The sequence below is a fragment of the Ursus americanus genome, chromosome 17, assembly GCF_024610735.1.
Source record: "Ursus americanus isolate L20-20 chromosome 17, mUrsAme1.1.p, whole genome shotgun sequence".
NCBI classification, from domain to species: domain Eukaryota; kingdom Metazoa; phylum Chordata; class Mammalia; order Carnivora; family Ursidae; genus Ursus; species Ursus americanus.
Window position 1 is genome coordinate 6131670 of NC_142143.1, and position 18404 is coordinate 6150073.

At 43.6% G+C, this 18404-nt stretch overlaps 1 protein-coding gene across 6 annotated transcripts in view; it reads left to right on the forward strand.

The window, feature by feature from the left end:
* PACSIN2 (protein kinase C and casein kinase substrate in neurons 2) overlaps positions 1-18404 on the forward strand; it is a 129431-nt gene that overhangs the window by 29687 nt on the left and 81340 nt on the right. For 2 of the 6 annotated variants that reach the window (XM_045779933.2, XM_045779932.2), the window contains exon 1: positions 16792-17105. The exons of 3 other annotated variants lie outside the window; for them this stretch is intronic. The gene's annotated coding sequence lies outside the window, so the exon portion shown is untranslated. Of the gene's footprint in view, positions 1-16789; positions 17106-18404 lie in introns of those variants that run through there. One more of the 6 variants, XM_087868646.1, reaches the window with a different exon arrangement.

Here is an 18404-nt window from a genome sequence, read left to right on the forward strand (position 1 = left end):
ATATAAGTGACATCATATGGTATTTGTCTTTCTCTGACTTATTTCACTTAGCATAACACACTCTGGGTCCATTCATGTTCTTGCAAATGGCAAAATCTCATTCTTTTTTATGGCTGTGAAATTCCAGTGTGTGTGTGTGTGTGTGTGTGTGTGTGTGTCTAGATACAGATACATATATCACATCTTTGTCACCTATTTCTCTATTGATGGACACTTGGACTACTTCCATTTCTTGGCTATTGTAAATAATGCTGCAGTAAACATAGGGGTGCATATATCTTTTTGAATTAATGTTTTCATTTTCTTGGGTAAATACCCAGCAGTGGAATTACTGGATCATGTAGTAGGTCTATTTTTAATATTTTGAGGAATCTTTATATCATTCATGTCATTTCACAGTGGTTAAACCAATTTACACTCCTACCAGCAATGCGTGAGCGTTCCTTTTTCACTGCATCTTCACCAGCACCTGTTTCTTGTCCTTTTGATTTTAGACATTCTGACAGGTGTGAGGTGATATCTCATTGTGGTTTTGATTTGCATGTCCCTGATGGTTAGTGATGTTGAACTTCATGTGTCTGTTGGCCATCTGTAAGTCTTTTTTTTTTTTTTTAATGATTTTTTATTATATTATGTTAGTCACCATACAGTACATCCCCGGTTTCCGATGTAAGTCTCGATGATTCATTAGTTGTGTATAACACCCAGTGCACCATGCAATACGTGCCCTCCTTACTACCCATCACCGGTCTATCCCATTCCCCCACCCCCCTCCCCTCTGAAGTCCTCAGTTTGTTTCTCATAGTCCATAGTCTCTCATGTTTCATTCCCCCTTCTGATTACCCCCCCCCTTTCTTTATCCCTTTCTTCCCCTACTGATCATCCTAGTTCTTATGTTCCATAGATGAGAGAAATCATATGATAGTTGTCTTTCTCTGCTTGACTTATTTCACTTAGCATTATCTCCTCCAGTGCTGTCCATGTTGTAGCAAATGTTGAGAACTCGTTCTTTCTGATAGCTGAGTAATATTCCATTGTATATATGGACCACAACTTCTTAATCCAGTCATCTGTTGAAGGGCATCTCGGCTCCTTCCACGATTTAGCTATTGTGGACATTGCTGCTATGAACATTGGGGTGCATATGGCCCTTCTCTTCACTACGTCTGTATCTTTGGGGTAAATACCCAGTAGTGCAATGGCTGGATCATAGGGTAGCTCAATTTTTAACTTTTTAAGGGACCTCCACACTGTTTTCCAGAGTGGCTGTACCAACTTGCATTCCCACCAACAATGTAGGAGGGATCCCCTTTCTCCACATCCTCTCCAACAATTGTTGTTTCTTGCCTTGTCTATTTTTGCCATTCTAACTGGCGTAAGGTGGTATCTCAGTGTGGTTTTGATTTGAATTTCCTTGATGGCTAATGATTTTGAACATTTTTTCATGTGTCTGTTAGCCATTTGTATGTCTTCATTGGAAAAGTGTCTGTTCATATCTTCTGCCCATTTTTTGATTTGTTTATTTGTTTCTCGTGTATTGAGTTTGAGAAGTTCTTTGTAGATCTTGGATACCAGTCCTTTATCTGTAGTGTCATTTGCAAATATATTCTCCCATTCCGTGGGCTGCCTCTTAGTTTTTCTGACTGTTTCCTTGGCTGTGCAGAAACTTTTAATCTTGATGAAGTCCCATAAATTCATTTTATCTTTTGTTTCTCTTGCCTTTGGGGATGTGTCATGAAAAAGGTTGCTTTGGCCGATGTCGTAGAGGTTGTTGCCTATGTTCTCCTCTAGAATTTTGATAGATTCCTGTCTCACATTGAGGTCTTTCATCCATTTGGAGTTTATTTTTGTGTATGGTGTGAGATAGTGGTCAAGTTTCATTCTTTTGCATGTAGCTGTCCAATTTTCCCAGCACCATTTATTGAAGAGACTGTCTTTTTCCCACCGGATGTTTTTTCCTGCTTTATCAAATACTAGTTGCCCAAAGAGCCGAGGGTCCATTTCTGGGCTCTCTATTCTGTTCCATTGGTCTATGTGTCTGTTTTTGTGCCAGTACCATGCTGTCTTTGTGATCACAGCTTTGTAGTACAGCTCGAAATCCGGCATTGTGATGCCCCCAGTGGCCATCTGTAAGTCTTATTTGGACAAATGTCCTATTGGGTCCTCTGCTCATATTTTATTATTTTATGTATTTATGTATTTATTTATTGGTGTTGTGTAAGTTCTTTATTTTGGATATTGACCCCTTTCCAGATATATCACTTGCAAATGACTTTTTTTCAGTAGGTTGCCTTTCTGCTTTGTTGATGGTGTTTGTTTTTTGTTTTCTCTTTGCCATGCGGAGGCTTTTTATTTTGGGGTAGTCCCAATAGTTTATTTTTCCTTTTGTTTCCCTTGCCTGAGAAGACAGATCCATAAATATGTTGCTAAAGCTGATATTCAAGAGTTTAATGCCTATGTTTTCTTTTAGGAGTTCTGTGGTTTCAGGTCTCTCATTTAGGTCTTTATTTTGAGTTTATTTTTGTGTATTGTGTAAGAAGGTGGTCCATGTACCTGTCCAGTTTTCCCAGCACCATTTATTGAAGAGACTGTCTTTTTTCCCATTGGATATTCTTGCCTCCTTTGTCAAAGATTAATTGACCATATAAGTGTGGGTTTATTTCTGGGCTCTTTTTTTTTTTTTTAAGATTTTATTTATTTACTTGACAGAGAGAGAGACAGCCAGCGAGAGAGGGAACACAAGCAGGGAGAGTAGGAGAGGAAGAAGCAGGCTCCCAGTGGAGGAGCCTGATGTGGGGCTCAATCCCAGAATGCTGGGATCACGCCCTGAGCTGAAGGCAGACGCTTAACGACTGAGCCACCCAGGCGCCCCACGGGCTCTTTTTTTGTTCCATTGATCTGTGTTTGTTTTTGTGCCAGTTCCATACTGTTTTGATTACCACAGCTTTGCAGTGTATCTTACAACCTGGGATTGTGATGCCGCCAGCTTTGTTCTTCTTGCTTATGATCTTTCAATGATGATCCCCAGCCAGGGGTACCTGGGTGGCTCAGTTGGTTAAGTGGCTGCCTTCGGCTTAGGTCGTGATCCCAGGGTCCTGGGATGGAGCCCTGCTCAGCAGGGAGTCTGCTTCTACCTCTGGTACCCCCCCCCCCACCCCAGCTGCCACTTGTGCTCTCTCTCTTTCAAATGCATAAATAAAATCTTAAAAAAATGATGATCTGCACCCAGACAAGAAGCCTGTATTTGATCACTGTCCCCTGCCCTCCAGGAAGAGCACTGTACTGTTTTTTTCCTGGGGAGGAGTTACGCATTGTGTAACAGACTAGGAGCATTTAGAGAAAAATCCTTCCGGGGCGCCTGGGTGGCCCAGTCGGTTGAGCATCTGACTCTTGATTTTGGCTCATGTCACGATTTCAGTGATCTCAGGGTCGTGAAATCAAGCCCTGCATCCAGCTCCGTGCTGGCCATGAAGACTGCTTAAGATCCCACCCCACCCCCCTGCCGCCATGCTCGCTTGCTTTCTGTCTCAGAAAAAGAGAAGAAAATCCTTCCTCATGGAAATCAGTGGAGAGGTAGATGGAATACAAATAAAATTCGTATTCGATTAATAGATGAATGTGTTGCATGTGGTACCTGTCATCTGGTGCTCACAGGAAAGAGCTGTGAGGGGACGATAAAGGTGCCGGCTCCTTGGGGGAATTGGCTTTTGTTCTGTTGTACCTAGGTCTTGGTGGGCCAGATGGAGGGCAACCAGAAGGAGAGTGGATAAAGGGATTTGGAGGGAAGGAGACTTAGATTTGGGGACAAGATGGGCTGTCAGGTACCAGACCAGGTGCTTTGTCTCATTTAACCCTCTCAGCAACCTGAGGGTGGGAGGTGCTTGTCCTCTTTTTACAGTTGAGCAACCCATCTGGGGAAGGCTGGGCATCTGGGGAAGGCTGGGCATCTGGGGAAGGCTGCTATGCCTAGTACTGGTGTGGGGCTTTCCATACCTGGTGAGCCCGGGCACACGGCCCCTGAAGTCTGAACCATCGAATGCATAAAGACCAGGGTGTATTTGGAGAGTTTCTAATTCAAAAAACATTTTAAAAATGAATGGAAAAAGCATATGTGGGCTTTTTCTCAATGTGAAGTTGAAGAACGAAGCCTCAGTGGAGGGCTGTCGGTCAGTGGCATTATTGTACAGATTCCAGGTTGCATAATTCAGAGCGCTGGGGAAGTTTTGACCTGAATTTTGCAAGACATTCTTCAGTTACTGGATAAGCAGAAGTAATGAAGCTAGCTGCTCATCGATGAGAAAGATGGCAGATTCTGTCATTTTCAAACTGTTGTTTTGGAGAACAAATACAACTTTTTAAAACTGTCTCTCTTTTTTTTTTTTAAGGATTGTTTCAAAAAATCACTGCTGGTTTTCTGTCTTCGTCTTTCAGTAATTTTGTTGCAGGGCATTTGGGCAGGAATATTTCACATGAATTCTTCCTTGAGCTGACCTTCAGTGTAAGACATTTGCTCAAGTGCCCAGGCAGACATCTGGCTGCTCTAAGATGCTTGTTTTGTGTTGACTCTAGCCTTTAAAGTTTTCTTAAATCCGGTTCAGAATGAATTAAATCCCCACACGTAGTTCATACTTTGAAAACCCAGGTGTGTGCTTTTATTTCTAGAATTGTGTCCTGTTTCAAATGTAGGAAGGTACTCTTATAAAGAAGCACACTGTTTATATTAAGTGCAAAGCTAGTTAAAAGCATGAGTGAATTTTCAGTCACTGTGTGGCGGTAGGCTCAGTCCTTCCAAGCGTGGTGTCCTGGTCAGAAAGACCAAGGCAGAATCCTGCTTCTTCCAGCCCATCCCCTGGGCAGAGCTACAGCATCTGATTTCCTAGTGCAGTTCTGATCACAGCTCATCTTCTCTCTAGATACTTAAAAAACACATTTTTTTTTTTAACTGAATTAGCATACAGTGGTATGTAATACCTCCTCGTTTTGTTGGTCTCACTCAGTGAGCTCACAGACCCTCAGAACTTGCTGCTTGAATGGAGAGGCGCTGGAGGGGAGAAGCTGGGTAGTAAGGGAGGGTGGGGTGGAGGAGACCGGGCAGGGCAGTCTCGTGGTTTGGAGGTCACTTCTGTCAGCCCAGTTCATTATCACAGTCAGATGCTCCGTGTCCTGTGGTGTGCTCCTTGTGTGGCCTTCAGCTTATAGGGGCCCTGCCTTGGTTTCAGGGTGCTTCCTTTCTTTGAGACTGTGTAGCAAATTGTTTTCTTTCTTTATGCTTCAACTCCCCTGGCTAAACTTTGTTTTATTTTATTTATTTTTTAAGTAGGTTCAACACCCAGTATGGAGCCCAGTGCAGGGCTTGAACTTACGACCCTGAGGCCAAGAGCTGAGCTGAGATCAAGAGCCAGAGGCTTAACCGACTGAGCCACCCAGGCACTGCCTCCCCTTGGCTGAATTTTAAAATGAAGACCTCAGGGGACTTGGGTGGCTTAGTCAGTTAAGCGGCTGACTTTTGATTTTGGCCCTGGTTGGTGGGCTCTATGCTCAGTGGGAAGTTTTCTTGAAATTCTCTCCCTCTCCCTCTCCCTCTGCCCCTCCTCCTGGTCGTGCTCCCTCTCATTCTCTCTCTCTAAAATAAATAAATCTTAAAAAAAAATAAAATGAAGGTCACATTGCCTTTGACTCTTGTGAAGGATATAATGAGTATTTATTAGCCAGTTAAATTTTTTATATTATTTCTGTGATAAACTTTTTATCTTGGAAAGGTTTTAGGTATACAGAAAAGTTGCAAAGACAATGCAGAGCATTCCCATATACCTTTCACCTAATTTCCCCTAATGTTAACATCTTATGTAACTCCAGCACAGTTGTCAAAATGAAGACTTTCACATCAGTGCAGTGTTATTAATGAAACTACAGACTTGACTTGGATTTCACGGGTTTTTCCACTGAGATTCTGTCTGTTCCAAGATCCAGTCCAGGATATCACATTGAGTTCTGTCTCCTTGGTCTCCTCCATCTGTGACAGTTTCTGTGTTATTTTTCACGACCTTGACAATTTTGAAGACTGCTAGTCGGATATTTTGTGGAATGTCCCTCAATTTGGGTTTGCCTCATGCTTTTTTTCTTCTTCACATTATTGGACTGGGCTTATGAGTTTTGGGGCAGAATACTGCAGAGGTGAAGTGCCTTCCTTACCACATCGTATCAGGGCGTACAGTGACGTCAGCATGACTTACCCCTGGTGAGGCTCACCTTGTGGGCTTCGTATTTTTATTCCTTGGTTTTACACACATTTTACGTGGGCTCTGGTTCCCATAAAGTTGCCATCCCCTTCAGGTGAGGACCTCTGCTCTGCTTGCTTTGTGTCTCCTCTTCCCAGACTGAGGACTCATGCTGTGGACCGGCCAGGTCATGTAAAAACACACTTGGGCCTCATGATTCCATGAGCATTTAATAATTTTCACAATCACAAGTGAGACAGGATTGGTCCTCTACTGATAGTTGTTGAAACTAGGCATCATTATTCTATTCTGTACTTTTTATACATTTGACATTTTCCATGAAAGATGAAGAGAAAAACATTTCCAGTCTACAGATATAATGAATCCCAGATTGTTTTGATAGTGTAGGTGTTATGGTATTGGTTGTTGCCAGAGTTGTTCAGGCTATTACTCATCTTAAAAGTATTTGATTCTTCCCCAAGGCCTCCATAGGAAGAAAAACTTGTGTGTAAACCATTGTTAAGTGGTACTGCTAAAAATTACATCATAATAATATTTCTCAACATCTTTGAGGAAGAACAATAATTGGTGTGCTATCAGAAAATAATTCTACATAAAATGAGATTACAGATTAGTTGGAATACAGTTGTGGAACAGAAAGAAAATCTGTACTATTTATTGTCGTATTTGTTGGAAAGAGCATCTAAATCTAACAAATTTGGACACAGCCTATTTCTTATACATGCACTGTTTTGACATTACAAACGACAAGTGTGGTGTTTCAGTAAGTGTAACAGAGAAATATACTGATACCATTTAAAGATCTTAGTTCCCCCTCCTGAGCCTGAAGACACTTTTTCATAGGTGGGAAATTGTAAGTGGGTTTGGAGGGGGTGTACTGGGGGGACAAGCACAAAAGGACCCAGGATCTGGGTGAGCTCACTCTTGGTGTTCCATTTCCATTAACCTGCAAACACACGGTCACAGAGTGAGGAGTTGTGAAAATGAACGCTGTCACATAGCGTAGTAAGCACACTCGGTGCCACATTTTCAGGCCACATCTTGACCCTGGAAGTCAGTACTCTCAGCTATTTATAAAATAATTTCCCCCAGCCCTAATCCAAGTGCATAGGTCCTGTCACAGGACCTTCTGACCTATCAGAGGTCTTTATACAGCTTTGCATGCGTATGTTCATTGTCGAGGTTTGGTGGTCACCAAGTTCTGTGGGTCATGTGTGCTGTCAGAGGCATTGGGATCCCTGTCTCCTCTTAGGGAAGGGGCTATCTGGCTGCTGACTCCCCTTTCTCAGGGTTATCATTAGGAGGGCTGAAGTTGTGAAAGCTCGTGAAGCGCCCTGCCTATGTGTGGCTGGCACTGGGGATTGGGCCTTTCATTTGGTTCCGTTCATCTGGTAAACTAAGATGTGCTTATTCTGCAGAATGTCTCCCTTAGACCTGTCTCTGCATGGGATTCGTTTGTGTGACATTGAGGTCTTAAAGAACCTCTATACTGTGTGAATGAGATTGTTGGTCTGAGGCCAGGGCCGGCATCTTCTGCTTTTGCATGCAGCTGGAGAGCCTTGACCATTCCTGGGACTTATGTTTGTTTACGGAAATGGTTCATAAAATCTCAGACTTCATGGAGTGAATTGTGGGGTATGCCCAGGAATCCCATCCCTTGGCTTTCCCATATGAAATTTTGCACAATTGGTGAAGCCACCTGCAAGGGTGATGTGCCTCCCTCTGGAGGATGAGGTTTCAGGCTTTGGTTGATAGCATCTTGCTCCAGGGTTTATCCAGAACAGGGGATTTTATGGAAGCCTTGCAGGCAGGGCTCTGCCCTCCGTATCTGTTAGTGCCCAGAGATTGTGAGTGCTGTGGTCCTGAGCACCCTCTGTGCAGCAGTAGTCTCTCCACAGCCCTTCTACTCGCTGCCTTGGAGTCAGCTGTCTGGCTTTAAGATCTCCTAAGGAACTCAGTGTATTCCTTCATTATAAAGTCAATGCATGGACTTTGTAAAATACAACTACAAATATTCAAAAGGAGAAAAATTACTGTCAATACCTTGACATATGCTTTCCCAGATCATTATACTTACTCACACACAAATGTGATTTTTAAAGACAAATAGGATCATATGGTTTACACTGTTTTGTAACATGCCCTTCTTTAGCTCACCCTCACGAATGGGAGAACTGTGTTCCTCATTTGTACTCTGCCTTAAGCTGGGTCACCTGTCACAGACGCAGAGCAACCACTGCCAGGCCGAGCAGCTTGCTTTCTCCCTGTGACTCTTGTCAGGTGGCTCACAGTGTGCTGGTGAGACTTGTTCTGGGCTCGGCACTCTCTGCCACTCAGCTTAGTCGGCCTCTTGGCAAAGTCCCTTCACTTTCTTTGCCTTCACAAGACATTCTGAACCAGCCCCATCCATGCCCATACTTCGTTCCTTGTGGTCACCATGGGTTTGCTTCCATTCAGATTGTGTCATTGATTCCTTGATTTTCTGACATTTATTGGTTGCCTGCTCTCTGACTTTGCTGGGGATTAACCTTATGCCCTGCCACCTAAGCATGTGCCTACTGTGTTTCGACCCTATCCTCGGAGAGGGCCCTTTGACCCTTCTGTGACTTTAGCTGTGATCACCGTCATTGGGAGCTTCCGGTTCTGTCATCAGGGGATGACCTCAGTGGCTACCATTTAAAGATACACTGTGTGTATATTGTCTCACTTAATCTTCCCAAGCCCTGGGTGGTACCTGAGGCTGTCTTCACGTTACAGGTGGAGGAATCTAGAAGCTTGCCAAGGCCCTGTATCTGCTCACGACTGCCCCTCTCTGTTGCTTGGCCCCACTCAGCTCTGTCTTTTCCACACAGGTATGGAGGTCCTGTAGGGGGCCAGCCTCTAACCTCCTCACTTGGAAGGATCTCATCCCGTGTTGAAGTACAATTGGGAGCCTTGTGTTTAAGATTGTTTAAGTACAGTAGGCTTCAATTTTAAATGGTAGAAGAAAAACATAAAATGTGTAAAATGAGATGCACTTTTAAGTTTGTAGTTGGTATTCTATTTATAAGATTATTTATTTGAGAGGGTGTGTGTGTGAGTAGGGGTAGGGGCAGAGGGAGAAGGAGAGGCAGAGAATCTCAAGCAAACTCCATGCCGAGTGTGGAGCCCAATGTGGGGCTTGATCTCACGACCCTGAGATCATGACCCGAGCCTAATCCAAGAGTTGGTTGCTTTACCAACTGAGCCACCCAGGCGCCTCAGTTGGTGTTTTATTTATAATAACATTTCAGACCCTAGAATGGAAGCTTTTAGGGGTTAGAGAACATATCTTTTAAATTGAATTTATATAGCACTCAGCACTACCTACAGGCTTTAGATTCATTCATTAAACTCTAAATGTATACTTATTACGTGCCAAACTGAAGTATAGTGTTCTTGAGTCAGGGTTCAAATGTCCCCTGTTTCTTGGCACATTGGAATTCTTGATTTAAAAAAAAAAAAAAAGATTTATTTGACAGAGCGTGCACAGAAACGGGGATTGGCAGGAAGAGGGAGAAGCAGGCTCCCTGTTGAACAGGGAGCCCGATGTGGGGCTTAATCCCAGGACCCTCGGATAATGATCTGAGCTGAAGGCAGACACTTAACTGACTGAGCCACCCAGGCGCCCCGGGATTCTTGATCTTTTCCCATCTTTCCCATCTTCTTTATCCCTAGCACTGGTCCAAATGGAGAAGGAGAAGGTAATGGCAGCATTCTGGAATGCTTGGGATCATGATTTCCATTTATTTACATATTTATATCTCTCTTGGTTTCACAAAGGGTTTGAGCTGGTTGTTTGGGACTACCAAAAAAAAAAAAAAAAAAAAAAGAAAGAAAGAAAAAACCAAACACAAAAAACCAGAGCTGAATTCTTCCTTTGCGATCTCCAAAGCAACAACAATAAAACATGTTTATTTCTAATGAGGACCTCAGAGGTCACCCAGAGCTCTCCCATTCCATCCCAGCGTGCTTGTGGGACCGGATGGGCTCCGCTGTCAGAGGGAACCATGTGTAGTAGCTCTGTGTAACTGCTGTGTGACCATGGGCAAGCCACTTGCCCCAGGGCTCTAGTTTTCTGAAAAATGGGGACGATATTCCCACTTTGCAGGGTTATCATGAAGTATAGTCATTGTATGTAAAGATTCTGGCAAAAGTATATAAAATGTCGTAAAATAGTCCTAACTTTAGCCTCTGTTTGCAGAGTTTCTAGTTCATGATGGTATTTTTATTGCCATGGGGCTAAAATATCAACATTGTCATTATTCTTTACAAAGCTAGAAATACTTAGTTTGAGGCTTTGCTATATTCTGATGTTGTATGACCTGCTTTTTAGTGTTAAAATGCCTTTTTTATTATTAAAATGCCTTTGAAATGAAATAATGGGAGGTGATTGGTTTTTCTTTTTTTAGTGCCCTTAGTGGACAAAATAAAGTTGGCAGCCTTGCGTTCGGAGCTTCTGCCCTCAGTGCCATACCCTGGTCAGTAAAGCTGGGGGAGGAGGAAGCCCCAGCCAGAGAGGGGAGAGATACAGCGCCTTCTTTACCTGACTCAGCTCAGCGCCCAGCCTCCCCGGTGGTTTCCCACATCTGCCCCACTCTCCTACGCAGGGCTCCCTGCCTAGGTCTGCTATGTGCCCTTGTCCCACTGTACAGTCCTCTGGGTGCTTGTCTCTCTACCCTGCTAAACTCTAAGCTGCTTAAGGACAAGTGCGGGAAATTATTTAGCTTGTAACTTCCAGAATCTAGCATAGAGAGGGCACATAGAAGTAAACGAGGGGGAAAATCACACCTGTAAACCTCCAGTAAAACATGAACAGAGCAGATCTCTAACTTTATTCCTGAAAATACCCCAAAACTCACCACAAATCTTGTTCACCACTCCTTTTTGATTTCAGACCTTCCTTCAGGGGTCATTTTCCATCTTCAGTGTGTTGTCCAAGGACGGTTTCAGCTGGCCCCAGTACTGCGGGTGACATCTTAACCACCGAGATGTTGTGTTAGAAGCCTAGGTGTTTCTTCTCATGATGGCATTTTATAAAAGGTGTAAGAAAAGAAATTAACATATTTTTCATATCACATTGATGCTTTGAAGTTTTTCTCAATTGGGCTTTCTGCTTTAATTAGTTTGGCTTCATTTTTTTTTCTTTAGCTTTGGGTGAGTGCCAGGGAAGCAAAGAAGCTTATATAAAGGGTTTTATTTTTTATTTTTTTATTTTTTTTTTTACTTTGCCAAAGATAGAACTAGTACTTAGTTCAGCTTGTTCTGGCACCTTCTTCTTTGATCGAGAATGGTAGAAATTTGGCTTGGTTTATTCCTTTTTATATATACGTATCTGTGGGAAGACTAAAGGCAAGATGGCTCTATTTATGTCTTGTTTCATGAAAAATATGAAAGGCTAACATGTAAAATTTGAACATAGCTGCTGCCCTTCCCCCCCCATTGACCTATCAGAATGTTTTGTATAACCTAGAATTTAAGATTTACTTATCATTTGAAGAAAAAGAAAAGCTAATACCTGTAATTATCGCATTAGATTTTACTTGTTTACTGACTATCAAACAGCCATTGGAGCCTGTCACTGAAAGCTGCCATTTCTGAGTCGCTGGCTGACGTCATCACGCTTTTTACTGCAGTGATATTGGAGAGCTGAGCTAACCTGGTTAGAAAGTGGACCGTTCAGGTTCATCAGAATCATTTGTGTGTGTTAGAGGATCAGTTCCAAAAACTGAGACCCAGGGCAATTCGCGCGTGCTGGCAAGACCTGGGCCTTGGTGGCATCTTGCAGGCCAATCCTTGGTGAAGGCAGTAGCTGCTGTGCCGCCCATGGAGAGGGCGGACAGTTCCGTTGTTCAGGCTCTGCAGTAGGCTTCTCTCCTGTCTTCTTTCCCTCATTCGCCGCCCCCCCTTCCCTCCCCTCCCCTTTCTCTTTCTTGAGATATTAATTTATATGTAAATGGATATGACAAATGGATACACCAGTGTAGCCACTGTCCCAAGCAAGACAGAGACCATTTCCATCATTTCAGAACTTTCCTTGTGCCCTGTGCAGTCAGCCCCCACCCAGCTCCTGGCCCCCAGCAAACATTGATCTGTCACTATGGATTTGTTTGGCCGGGTTTAGAATTTCATGTAAATAGAACACACAGTGTGCACCCTTTTGCATCTGGCCTCTTTTGCTCACCATGAAGTTTCTGTGATTTACCCATTTGCATCTGTCAGAAGCTCATTCCTCTTCAGCGTTGAGGAGTTTTGTACTTGTGGCGATGCTGCACAGAGCCATTTCTGTTATCTGTATGCAGAAGTGGATAGAGAAATCAGGGCTCTGTGGAAGTATGTGCGTGGTCTGTTTGTAGACCCCTTTCCCCTAACTCTCCTTAGCACTTGAGGAACGCTGGGAGGAAGAGCAGAGGAGACATCTTTTCCTCCAGGCCATCACTAGTCCTGGTAATCAATCCTTAAAGAGTTTGGCTTCTCAGAACAACTCTGTTCTGGGTACCCCCGGCCTATGGTAGTGGATACCATCCTGGTTTGTCTTTCTAGAGGTGGGGAGCTGGGCATTCTTAATGGTGTAAGGTCTTGTGACCAGAGGGCCTCTTCTAGAGTTGTTGCATGACTTCCAACATTCCGGCAGCGGCTAGATCTCCTGGCTCTGTGTTTAGGCCTTGCTAAGTTCAGGGACATGGGAACTGTGGAGCCCATCTAGCATGGGGCGGCCAGATACCTCCGCCTCTCACCCCAGCACCTACCTCTAAGTTACCTGGCTTTTCCCTGGCCCTATCCGGCTCAGCTGTTAGCTTTGGCCTAGGAAGGAGGCCTGAAGCACAGAACTGCAATTTGCACTGTTTTATTAACAACCTGATTACTGTGTGCTGATAACCTCTTTAAGAATCACCTTGTAAGAGTCACTGGTTGTTTCGGGTTGGGGAAGTGGGGGGAGTAAAAGGTGGCAGCTAATGTGCATGGGGTTTCTTTTTGAGGTAAAGACAATGTCCTAAAATTGGGGTTATGGTTGCACAGCTCTGTAAATATACTAAAAACCATTGAATTATATACTTTAAATGGCTTTATTATGTGGTATGTGAATTACATCTCGATAAAGCTGTTTTAGAAAAAGTGTGACATTAAAGCAAGGACAGACCAATAGAGGAATGGGGAAAAAATCACACGGTGAAAATTTTATTCTTTCCCCCATGTGACATGACCTGTTGCCAGATATCCTCATGTTCCTCACAGGTCTAGTTCCAGGGAAGGCATGAGTGGGGTGGAGGGAGGATGGGCTTTGAAAATATCAAGTAGACTTGGGTTCGAATCCCATTCTGCCATTATTTGCTGGGTGATACTGGGCAGGCTGCTTAATTTCTCTGTGGTGGTTTTCCTTCCGTGAAACGGAGCTAGTAGTACCTATCTTATGGAGTCTTTTAAAAGAGCTCAGTGAAGGCAGCCGTTTTCACCATGCCACAGTCCTATAACAGAACAGCGGTATCGGAGAGAAGAGACAGCCGGTCCGGTGTTGCCCTGATGTCTGTGCCTGATGCGAGGTTCATGACTGCGGCGCATGGACTCAGCCATCAGCTGAGGACGGAGGTCATGAAGGCATGGGTAGTCTTCAGCTAACTTGCTGGATTTTGTTTCAGAATTTTTTTCTGCCTTAATCTACATGGTTTAAGTAGGTTGATGGCAAGCTCTTGGAGAAGCCACTCCCGTCCCTTCCTTCATGAGGACTTCCCTGACCCTGTTTCCCACCCTAGCTCACTGCTCCCTTCACAGTGTTCGCTCAGCCCTCAGTGCATGTTGGTTCTAGCACTTAGCAGCTCGTGCCATTTTTATTTATTTATGCATCTGCCCTGCGCATACACTGAGCAATCCAAGGCAGGGATTTTGGCTTTTTCAGCCGTGGGGCCCCGAGGCCTTAAGCCCTGTGCCTGGCACAAATGTTTGCTGAATGAATGCCCGAAGGTTTCAAGTCTGGTGACAGAAACCAGATTGGAACTGGAAATACCAGTTTAGGCACCACGTGCAAGAGGTTAGCAGGTGGGTTTCCCTGGAGCAGTGTTTCTGTCCCAGTACCGCCTTAGGGGTGGAATAGCTGCCTGAGCCAGTCTCGTCCTCTGCCAGAGGGTCAGGACAGCTGGTCTCCAGGTAGGAACCCACTGGCCAAGGTTGTGGGGACCAGGAGAGAATGCCCCAGCCACTGTGGAAAGCCGGGCTCATTACTTCATAGTCCCACTGCTATCTGCACTCTTACTTCACTTCAAATCAGATTTTTATTCCATGGCAGCTGTATCCAAGACCCACTTCTGATTTATTGAGGGAAGCCAAGATGGAGAGGCCGTATAATGGTTAAACAGCTAGATTCTGGAAGCTGACTGCCTGGGTTCGGATCCTGGTTCCCTCACGTGCCAGCTTTGGGATGCAGGGCAGGTAATAAAACCTCTCTGTACCTCAGTTATCTGAGCTGGAAAATGGAAGAGGTGACAGTCCCCTGATAGGATTATTTTCATGATTAACCATAAAGTAAGTGCTATATAAATGTTTACTGAGCAGCTTGTGTTTGTTGGATTACAAAAAAAAAAAAAAAAAGGAATTAAAGAATAAATCCACCTTGCTGTGGTTGTCCTCTCTCATAACCAAGAGCCCTAAGTGGGGCTCTGGGACAAAGAAGAGTTTTTGGTCATGCTAGCTGATGGAAAGGAGAGGTAGATAATCAGCTTGGTCTGCCAGAACTCAGGTGTTTATTTTTTCTTAGTGGAAGAAAATACCCCCAGAAAAGGACTTTTGTGACCGTATTTTTGTGCTGCTTAAATTTAGTTAAAATGCTTTGGAAGATAACTGCCAGACCCTTAGATTTAGAAAGCATGTCTGTGTGTTGTGGTCAAGGACACTGAAGTAGTATCTGGAAACATTATTCAGCCTTTTTCAGCTTTCGTGTCCCTGGACAAGATGACCTTTAGGGCCATTAAACCTCTAGTAAGTGCCAGGATGAAGCAGCCGGCCTCTCGGCAGACCAGAGAGCAGGGCTGGCCTAGTGCTCCAGCGTGTGCCTCTCTGTAAGCATGCGAGTGATCTAACTAAGCTGATGGTGCAATACAGCGAAGTTTGTGTTGTATTGGGTCGACTTCTTTTTTTTTTTTTTTTTTTTTAAGATTTTATTTATTTATTCGACAGAGATAGAGACAGCCAGCCAGAGAGGGAACACAAGCCGGGGGAGTGGGAGAGGAAGAAGCAGGCTCATAGCGGAGGAGCCTGATATGGGGCTCGATCCCATAACGCCGGGATCACGCCCTGAGCCGAAGGCAGACGCTCAACCGTTGTGCCACCCAGGCGCCCCTTGGGTCGACTTCTGTGTTTGATTTTTTAGGCGGGGGAAAGGGTAGTATAATAATTTTCCAAGTATGAATTATTATCATATGTCAAATAGTTGAGCCTTGTGTTCATATGATCTTTGCTTTATTGGTGTTTTTCCATCAAGGAATTTCTAAACACAGATTTTGGAAAGATATTTTTAACTTATTTTGTTTCATGTTACAAGGTCAGACTCAGGGCCCATGTTGCAAGGGAGGGAATGGTCTGGCTCTGTTCTGGCCACCACCACTTAAATGTAGCATCTAGCTTGCCATAGGGGTTGGGGGTGCACATGTATCTTCTGGGAGGGTACTTCGGGGGAAAATGAGCTCTTTAAATATTTGTTTCTTGTGTTTTACATATTAGTTTCAATACCTGTTCTTTCTTGCAGTGTTTGTATTTTTTTATGTTGTTGCATACATTTTTAAAACACTTTTTATTGAGATAGAACATATATATATACATACATACAAGTGCACATATTATAAGTGTGTACAGTGATGAATTTTCACAAATGCAGCACACGAACAGCTCAGGAAACAGAGCCCTGCTCAGAAGAATTCCTGAGGACCCTTGCGTGCCGGGTCTCTTTTCCATTCTGCTCTAGCTTCAAGCCCCTAGCTAGTTGTGCCTCCTCTTCACTTTATCTAGAGGGAATTATATTATATTGTATGTATTCTCATGCGCGCATACATTTTAAAATGAGTTAGGACATCTTCCTCTTCTCTTAAAGTTACATTTATTCTTTTTTCCCCTTTTAATTCTTCGTAAAACTCTAGGAAGAAAGGAGTTTTGGGGTTTGGTTTTTACTTCTGGGGAATCACGCGTGCACATGTATGTGCCTGCGGAGACAGTGTGTGCTGCCGAGAGACTGGGGTCCCTGGCGCTGAGCTTGCATCCTCTTCCTCTGCATCTCCCCCGTTGAGCTGCTTTGCCTTGCTGTATGGCAGAGAAGTTGAGTTTTGTATGGAGGGACAATGTAAGATCATCCCGTGGAAGGAAGTCCCTGTCAGATGAACTCCTGTGATGCCTGGCACCTTTGCTCCAGAGCAGGTCTTTTCTTCCTCTTGAGTTAGGAAGGATCAAACCCAAGGAGAGAGTCTAAGACTGTCCTATGCTGTGTAAGTTAGTTTATATACAAGTTGATTTTGCGGGGGGGGGGGGTTAATATGACTTTTGTTCTCCGATCTCCTCTCTCTGACTTTCTCTCGAATACTGAGATTTCTGTTTGGCCACTTTCTGAAAAGAAAGCTCCTCTGTGATGGTCGTAGCGGGCCTGGAGCCGAGGTCTGAGAACCTGGTGCCTGTAGGGTGCCTGCAGCAGTGTGGGGGACTGGCCTTATCTCGCTGCAAGGAGTCGGCAGCCAACAGGAAATGATGAAATGTGCTGGGAGAATTCGGCTGGGAGCTGGAGGTCAGACATACCAGCAGGGTCGGAAGGAGGCAGGTACGGAAGCTGATCTGCAAAGTGAGGCCGTTGAAGCTGGCATCTGACAGAAAAACGTGAGTGTGCTATTTACTATATTTCCTTTAAGGGAGACCTTTTTAAAAGCAGAGTTTTCATTGATTTTTTTTTTCTTCTGAGAGCTTGATTTAACAGAAATCTTGCCGTTTAAACACACTTAGTTTTAGAGCTTCTTGATGGAAATGTTCACCTAGTTCAATATTAACCAGTGTGTTTTATCCAAAATGCCTTGAGAAAATGTCAGAGTAAATGTTTGATTTCCTTGGTGAATAGATTTTGGCCTAAACAAATGAAAGATTATGCTTTATAATTTTTACTCTGGTTTTAGAACATATATGCATGCTTCATTCCTAAATAGATGGAATAAATTAGAAACTTTGGCATAGCTGAGGCCAGCTTACATACTTCCAGCTGGATTGTTTTCTTACTGGGGAGCTAAATGAGTTACTTGAGTGAACTATTAATAGAGGGTTGGTTTCTTTTCCTACTGTCAGGCATTATGTCTTTTACATGCTGCCATTTCCTTTCTTAACAGCCAAATCTAACCTACAAACACGGAAATGGGACTCGGGAGAAAAAGCAAACAAATTAGCTTCTCCTGTTGACGCTAATTGCTGTTTCATGGCCGTCTGCTCCAGACTCCCAGAATTAGCATGTGGCTTGCTCCAAGGCCCCCTCTGCCTTCCTTCTCCGTCAGTTCTTTCTTATTCCTCTTCGCAGCTGGACCTGGTGCCCTCAGCTCCATTTGACGGCTGTCACCAGACACTGTGCTTTTATTTTTAGTAGATACCACAATGTAAAAGTTTTATTGTTCCAACAACTGAGCAGCCTTACATACATATTTAATTGTTTCTTATCTGCAAGTCATATTCTGAAATTGAAAATTATGGCTCCCCTTCCCTCCTTTTTGTTTATGCAGTACTGTGCTTCTAATTAGAGGGTTTTTTTTTTTTTTTTTTAAATCCCAATACTTGAATGATCCATTGCTAGGTGAATATACTTTTGGGATAACCTATTGCTGTGAACATGAGAAAGGCAACATCAGGGTCTTCCTTCTGTTCTCCAGAAAGTGTCATGCTGGTACAGTCTGTGCCACATAGAGAAGCATATTTTCTTCTTAGGTCGTTACCTTGTATGATTTGTGTATTTCTGACACTTTTAGGGTTGTGTTTTCCTATTTTTTTTTTTTTTTAGAAATCCCCCAAGCATATGATATTTCTCTTAGACCTTAATGAGGTCCATAGGTTTTGCCCTTGCTGTTGTAATTCTGAGTATCTCATCAAGTTCTTCTTCACACTAAGATATCGTACTGAATTCTAGATGAACTTTAAATGCTG